This window comes from Apium graveolens, chromosome 4 (assembly GCF_009905375.1).
Source record: "Apium graveolens cultivar Ventura chromosome 4, ASM990537v1, whole genome shotgun sequence".
In the NCBI taxonomy this organism is placed as follows: domain Eukaryota; kingdom Viridiplantae; phylum Streptophyta; class Magnoliopsida; order Apiales; family Apiaceae; genus Apium; species Apium graveolens.
In genome coordinates, this window is record NC_133650.1 from 21897571 (window position 1) to 21906525 (window position 8955).

Genomic DNA, 8955 nt, shown 5'->3' on the forward strand with positions numbered 1-8955 from the left:
TCAAAGACTTGTACTTATTTCAATTTCATCTCTGAGACTATAACGGGTTGTGGTGTGTGTTAGTGTGGGGTCACAACATAAGGTTATTTATTATTAATTAAGTGAAGTAATATTGTGGAAAGAAAGACCGTGACGACCCGGATCCCCGACCCCGGATCTGGTGGTGTTACAGCTAATGATGTTGATGTGCCCCAGGGCAATGGCGTAGACTGGACAGACATAGAGATGTACCCTCTCCCAAACGTTCACCCTCCCACACCTTACCCAGGGATGCTAAGCCCTTTGTTATATACTGATGAGGACGAGGATGACAAAATGGATGCATAGACCTACGAGGTTCATGGCATATCCTCGAGTGACCCGAACTCACCTCTACCACCCCCAGCGACCATACATGTAGCCGTGCATGACGGGATAGTGGCTCAACTTAATGTTGCCCTCATTGTGGAGCTATGACAGGCGCTGACCGTCGAGAGAGCCATCAGGATAGGATACCCAGGAGACTTCAGAGCTGCTTCCCCGGCTATAGCTCGCCGAGAGATTGATGGGATTGAGCTCCCTACCCGGGTGCAGATGAGGATGATGGTGATAGGGGGGATACATCCCGGTAGTTGATGCAGAGCTGATGTTTGTACGAGTGATGAGGAGGGTTCGAGACCTCACACGCAGTGACATTGACTGAGAGGCCAGTGACTACTTATGTACCTTGTAAAGGGCTGGGTGACTAGTCACCAATTTTGTTAGGATAGCTAGTAGTATATAGCATTCCTAGCCCTTCAGGGTACCCAGTGTATGTATTTCTATTTCAGTATTCAGGATCATGTAGTTGATTTATTATATTCAGGACCATGTATGGATTTGGATGGTTGTCTTGCCCCCAAGATATATTATGGGAGACCCTATGATATATTATCTAGCAATTATTAAGAAATTGTCTACCATATTATTGCACTTTGATAGAAGCATGCTAGATATTTAAATAACATTCTTACCTACAAATGAATTAATCCAAATGTAAAAATATACAACTTTGTTGACATTATTTTCATTATCAGAACGATGCCACCTCGTAGAAGAGGAACCAGGGCACAACCCGCAGAATCTGTCAATCAACGACAAAATGAACCTGACCATATAGTGAATGAGGAAAGTGAAGAGGACTTAGAATTTAATGAGTTTGATGCAGAAGGATATGTAGAGGAAGAAGCTGAGGATACCTATCAGGGGGATATCCTATGAATGAATTTGTGGAACTTTTAATGGCTAATCTAAACCAACAACCTCTTCCACTACAACCACATGTTGTCCAACAAATTGCTGATACTACCTTCAGGGCATTCAAATATCTCAAACCCCCGGAGTTTATAGGATCTGCCAACCTCGTTGAGGCACGGGCCTGGCTTAAGGAAATAGAAAAGTCCTTCGAGATACTAGGTCTTGAAGAGCGACACAAGACCATATTCGCCTCTTACATGCTGAAAGGGAAACTAACTACTGGTGAGAGTTTAAACGCAACATCGAGACTGATGTTGTGATTCCATGGGATAGATTTACCCGATTGTTCTCAGAAAAGTACTTCCCTAGGTTTATGGAGACCCGGATGAAGATTAAGTTTCTAGAGTTGAAACAGGATTGAATGACTGTGGTGGAGTATGAGGCCAAGTTTATGAATACTGAAGAGAAGAAGGCACGAAGGTTTCAGCTCTGTCTGAAATAGTGGATCCATAATCGAGTAGCAGTGCTAGAACTGATAGATTATGCCACCTTAGTGTAGAAAGCCTCGAATGTTAAAGCAGGTAGTGAACAAAGTTTGAAAGAGAAGGAAAGTAAGAAAAGGAAGATACGAAGTCAAAGAGGAGGAGGAGGAGGAACTGGGAACAGGAGCCTTCCAAGCAGGTTTATCAGGGGAGTGGTGTCCCGGCCTGTGAGAGGCACGGATTTAGAAAAGCCCCAAGTGAGAGCGTTGGCCAGGGCGGCGGACAATCTAGGACGACGTTTCACAGCCAAACCCGGGCCCCGATATCGGAATGTCGAATGTGTGGAAACAAGCACCTTGGAGAGTGTATCCAGGCGAGAGCCCCTCTAAAATGTTACAAGTGCAACCAGACCGGACACCTCGCCAACGACTGTACCCAACCCAACGTGGTGTGTTTCTAGTGTGGGAAAGTAGGGCATATGAGGAAGGATTTCCCGACACTAAGGTCCCCAGCCTCATGGATGAGCAGAGTTATATCAAGCCGACCCCTAGCTGATAGGACTTTGAACATGACCGTTCTGGATACTATCCGGAACACTGATGTGATAGCAGGTACCCTTCTGTTAAATTCTGAATGTGCAAATGTTTTATTTGATTCCGGAGTGACCGAGTCTTTTATATCTCAAAATTTTTCTAAGAAGTTAAATCTTAATGTTATACCCTTACGTGAGGTATTACGAGTGGAAATAGCGAACAGAGAAATCATTCATGTAAATCAAGTACACCCTAAATGCAAGTTGAAACTAGAAGGGAAAGTCTTTGAGGTTGACTTAATCCCATTTGCATTAGGATAATTTGATGTGATCCTATGAATGGAGTGGTTATCCAGTAATGGAGTGCAGATAAACTGTGAGCGAAAGAAGGTAAGGATAAGAGTGCAAAATGGAAATGAGATAGTGTTTAAAGGTCAACGACAGACCCAAAAATTTCTGACCATGATTCAGGCTAAGAGATTGTTAAAGAAAGTTAACGAAGCCTACTTGGCTTATGTGATGGATACTAAGAAGGAAGTTCCCAACATATAAGACATACCCATAGTAAATGAATACCAGGATTTCCACCCGACAGAGAAATAGAATTCGCTATAAAATTAGCACCAGGGACGGCACCAGTATCTAAGGCCCCCTATAGACTGGCCCAGTTGAGATGAAGGAACTAGCTTTTCAACTGCAAGAGTTGTTAGATAACGGGATGATAAGACCCAGTGTGTCATCGTGGGGTGCACCGGTACTGTTTGTAAAGAAAAAAGATAGTAGTATGAGATTATGCATAGACTACCGAGAGTTGAACAAGCTGACCATTAAGAATATGTACCCTCTCCCTAGTATTGATGACCTATTCGACCATCTCAAGGGTGTTGTGCACTTTTCCAAAATAGATTTGAGGACATGATATCACCAGCTAAAAATCAAGCCAGAAGATATACCACAGACTATCTTTCACACTAGGTATGGACGTTATGAGTTCTTAGTCATGTCGCTTGGGCTAACCAATGCACCTACAACCTTTATAGATTTGATGAACAGAGTGTTCAAGAAGTACCTAGACATATGTGTGATAATTTTTATAGATGATATTCTAATCTACTCAAAGACAGAGCAAGAATATGCAGAACATTTGAGGACAGTCTTAGAAATCTTGAGGAATGAGAAGTTGTATGCCAAGTTCTCAAAATGTGAGTTTTGGTTAAAGAAAGTTCAGTTCTTAGGGCATGTGGTGAGTAGCAAAGGATTTTTAGTCGACCCCGCCAAGATAGAGGCGGTACCCAATTGGGAAAGACCGACTACCCCAACTGAGGTTAGGAGTTTTGTGGATTTAGCAGGATACTACCGGAGATTCGTGCAAGAATTTGCCAAGATAGCCGGCCCATTGACAAGGCTTACCCGGAAAACGGAGAAGTTTGTGTGGACAGAGAAATGTGAGGAAAGCTTTCAGGAAATGAAAAGAAGACTGGTGTCAGCACTAGTACTTGCTCTTCCCGATGGAAAGGGAGAGTTTGTGATATACAGCGAAGCCTCGCACAAGGGGCTAGGATGTGTGCTTATGCAGCACGGAAAGGTTATTGCTTATGTCTCTCGGCAGTTGAAGGAATATGAGATAAGGTACCCTACCGACGATCTAGAATTAGCAGCCATAGTGTTTGCCCTGAAAATTTGGAGGCACTACTTGTACGGTGAAAAATGTGAGATTTACACAGACCATAAGAGCCTCAAGTATATTTTTACTTACAAAGAGTTAAACATGAGACAAAGGAGATGGTTAGAATTGATTAAGAACTATGATTGTGAAATTTTGTATCACCCGGGTAAAGTTAATGTGGTGGCTAACGCCCTCAATAGGAAAGAGAGACTCAAAATGATAATAACATCTGAGGAGTTATTTAAGGAATTTGAAAAGATGGAGATTGACGTGTGAATAATCGGTAAAGGATCAGAAGGACTATTCGAGATCAAACTAGTACCGGAACTAGCTGAAAAGATACGAGTGTGTCAGGAAAAGAAGATGAATGAAGAAAGAGAAACATTGATCGGTGATGTAACACCCCCAAATCCGGGGTCGGGGATTCGGGTTGTCACGAGTTCCATTTCCCTTATCAATACTTAATCTTAACAGTCAACCAACTATTGAGTACTGTGACCCCACAATATACACACACACACCACAAGTTATAGTCTCGGAGATGAATACCAAAAATAACACAAGTCATTTTATTCCACAATTATAAACCGTTACACCTTAAAAGGGTTTCTGAATAAATTTACATTTCTTTGCCATTATTACAATTCATATAGATACATAAGTCTGGTACATCAGAAGTTGAAAGTCTAGCCTATTGGTAATTTCAACCTCAGCTACAGCGGCATCAACGCTTCCAGAAAACTGCGGAACGTTTCCTAACCGCTTGCGAATTGGAAGCTTGGTCCTGTTCATCTTTTCTATCTGTTGTTGTGTGATGAAAGAAGAAAGCAAGGGTGAGCAACAAGCCCACCGAAATAATATGTATAATAATTAACAATATATGAGCATTCTCATAGTACTCATGAAAGTCTTGGTCAAGAAGAAATGAACCAAGCTGATATCTTAACGCGACCAAGTCGCAAAATATTCAGTATATACATATATACTTTTCAAAATCTTTGAATACTCTGCCATGCATAATACACACATGGCTCCAGTTTATAACTGTATAAAAATATCGTTGCAAGGTGATCTCATATATCTACCCTTATCTCAATGTTTTTCTGAAAATCTTTGACATGCATAAGATAATCATTTACTAGATATAAGTTTAAAAGATGAAGTTACAAGATACTCCAATATACTTATATCCTTTCCGAATACTACTTGAACTACCACCGTTCAAGTTATAATTAGTTCATCCCATAGGTTAAGTTACAAGACAAAACTTGTATAGAATCAATCTTTAAAATATCATCAAAATAAAATGAAGTTACGAGATACTTCATTTGATGCAAACATCATTTTGAAAGCTTGACCTGCCAACACTCAACAATCGCCCAACCGTAGCCTTTCTATCGAAGTGCTCTGGGTAGTGTTGCAGAAATATCCAATTGGATGATTAACTCACTACGGGAGTTTGCCGCGCCAGGAAGACCACTTACGATGATCAGTCGTAGTAGTGCAACCCCACCATTTTCTACATGTAAAGGAGAACCTGTCGGATTTACTTGTCAACCAAACACTGGACTCCTAAGGAATGGACCGTCTTAGCGGAACTTCCGGGCCATTTGGGCCAATATAATAAGGCTGGGCCGGCGCTACTCGACCACTTACGCCACTCTTAGTTCAGACGAAATCCATGACCCTGAAACGTAAAGCTCGTTCTCCCTTTCCCCAAGTAGAAACTTGTTGATACGGCTCCACTAAGAAGTCGTATCTAGATGGAAAGGAAAACTCACCGATATTTCCCAGGCGATGCCTATTAATGGATTAACTTGTTCCAAGAATTTTACTTCCCGAGTGTTGGGTAAGTAATCAAAAACTCTTTTATCAGAATAGCAACCTTGTTGCGAATATAAAATACACCACAGAGCCGGATCCCTCAGGTTTTGAGCGAGTATTTAAATCCCCTTCGAAAGGAGGATCTTAAATATAAAAATGAGTTTTGGGATCCGCCCTAACCTTTAAAAATTATTTTGAAGACTCGAAAACATTTTTAAGAACGTTTGGAGTGATGCTGATTTAATAAAATAAATCAGTTCCAATATATTAGAAAATATCTTAATATTATTATTTAAATAATATTCTCATAAAGAATAATCTTTATAAAAATAATTCAAGTAGAAGTTTTAAAACTTATACTTTAAATGAATATTAAATAACCAAAGATATACTTATACGAAAGTACTATCTTTAATTGAATAATCAAAAATAAGTTTGATTATCGACACATTATTCTTTAATAAAATAAAGAATATTAATTGGTAAATAATCGGAGTCATAAGTCCTCGAATGAATATTCAAAATAATATTCATTAAATGAAATATACGGAGTCATATGTCCTCGAATGAATATTCAAAATAATATTCATTAATAAAATAAACGAGGTCATATGTCCTCGAATGAATATTCAAAATAATATTCATTAATAAAATAAACGGAGTCATATGTCCTCGAATGAATATTCAAAATAATATTCATTAATAAAATAAACGGAGTCATATGTCCTCGAATGAATATTCAAAATAATATTCATTAATAAAATAAACGGAGTCATATGTCCTCGAATGAATATTCAAAATAATATTCATTAATAAAAATAAAGTTATCGAATAAACCTTATTCGATTCATAGTTTTGTAAACTATATCTATATATATATATAAATATATATAATATACTCGGGAACATCGACTCCCGATTTTAGAAAATGTTCATATTTGGGTCCCCCTATACTAAGGGTATACGCAATTACTGCTTATCTCTAGCATAGGTATTATGCAACTAATAAGCATTTGAATCAACAAATATATATATCAAGATTACTAAACAGACATGCATATATACCATATCACATGCTCCAATATATCTCAAGATTTGCTAATTAACCATCATGCATCTATCACAAGATAATGCATATACATATGTATACATCACAACAACTGTATAACGGGTAGAAAACTTGCCTGAGTGACTGGGGGTGGTAAAAGTCCTGGGATGAGTCTGGTAACCTATAAACCACATATAAGTTGGAATTAAACCAAAGTCGCTTAAGAATCTATACTTTAACCAATTAGACTCTAACGCTCGTTTTGCGCTTAATGATTCTCTTAAGTCGCTCGAGTACCCTCGGCTCCACCATTTTTAATAAATTAACCATTAAGGGTTTTAAGGCGATTCTTTCACGAGCACCTTACCAACTGCCTAATCCACTTTACATAAATGTTTCATACTCCAATTAGTCATTTAAGGTCTTTAACCAATGTTTCAAAGTAAGGCGTGGGGTAATGGTTCGTTCACAAAACGCCGTTACTTAAAACGGTCGTTTCTCCTAAACCGTATATCGGATTTAAACGAACCACATATCAAAACGAAGCTCATAACATGAACTATCTAATCATGGCAATGGTCAAAACCTAACAGTGAGTTCTCGGGTCCTGATGTTATGAACAAAAACAGTCTAGGATAATCGGACATTACGACGGCTATGTTTACGCGATTACCAAATTTGTACAACTCCAAATCAATCAACAATCAACCCACAATCAACATTACAACCCAAAATCCCTCCAAACCTCACCACATCAGTCCATTACTTCATGTTTTAACCAACTCATTCAATCACAACAAAAGCTACTAACCATATTAAGGTTCATTAACTAATAACCAAGATTCAACCATCAAAATCTCTACAAACTCAACCAAACTTTAAACAAACAAGCATCATACTTCACATATACTATATAAATCATAACCATTCCTAAATACTCAAAACTAAAGCTAGGGTTTGGAGTTTATACCTTCTTGAAGCATCTTAACACAACACAAGAGCTTTGAATACCTAAAGAACCTTGATCCTTGCTTGTATAACCTTAAACTTTCATAAAAATTCAAGAAAACTAAAGTTATTTTTTGAAAGTTACTATTCACCATCTTCTTCCTTGAATTATTGGAAGAGATTGTGAAGGAATTTGAAGCTTAAACTTATAGGATATCCATATCTATGTACAAGGAACCTTAGATAATTACCTCACTAATTAACAAAGCTTGGAACTAGGATTTGAGTTTTTTTCTTCCTTTGGACAAAGTCGAGAGCTCTTCTTGAAAATGGAAGTGTTTTGTGTGTTTTGATGTTTATGATTTGTTTTTGGCTTGTTTGATCCACTTGGTTTGTTAATTATATTATTACCGTGGTAAATTTTGTGTGGTTCACAATCAACCAACAACACACTTCTCTTTTGGTCATGCTTAGGTCATCTTCCCATGTCATCCTCTCACACTTGTCCTCTTCTTGTTGGTGAGATGACATCACTCTCCACTAACCCTTTGATTAAGTCCTAATCACTTGGCTAATGACCGCTGATCTGTTATATGGTTCGCTTAACTTTCGTTCTCGTTTATCGTTTGAGGGATCATACCCGGGATCTTATTACTTGGGTTCCCTTAACCTTTCTCAATACATTATATTCCTTTTATGATCCTCTCTTATAATCCTTGAATTTAAATCCTTTTTAATCATGTTACCTTATACTCAATTCTTTCAGTATATGGTGGATTTTCGGGAAAAATCAAAGTGTTCGGATTTGGATTCTGTCGATCTTTACATACACTTATATACCATATAGAGTACTAATAATATCCCATAAGATCAATAAAAGAACCCCTACATAGTGTGGCATGAAAAATTTTCTTATTCAGCATAATCAGCAAAACACTATTCATAAGGGTTTCAAAAATTCCAAAAATTGGGGTTATTACAGTCTCCCCTCCTTAAAAGGATTCCGTCCCGGAATCAGATAGAAGATGAGTAGGGATACTTTCTTAGCATTGCACTTTCTAACTCTTACGTAATTTTCCCACATTGTGGTTCTACCATCAAACTCTGACTAGTTTGATAACCCTTCTCCTAAGCACTTGTCCATTTTTGATCTATAACCCTTCCTGGTTGCTCCATATAGGTTACGTCTGGTTGCATGCCTATGCGCTCATATGCCCTTAATTGTCTGGCATCCGGATTA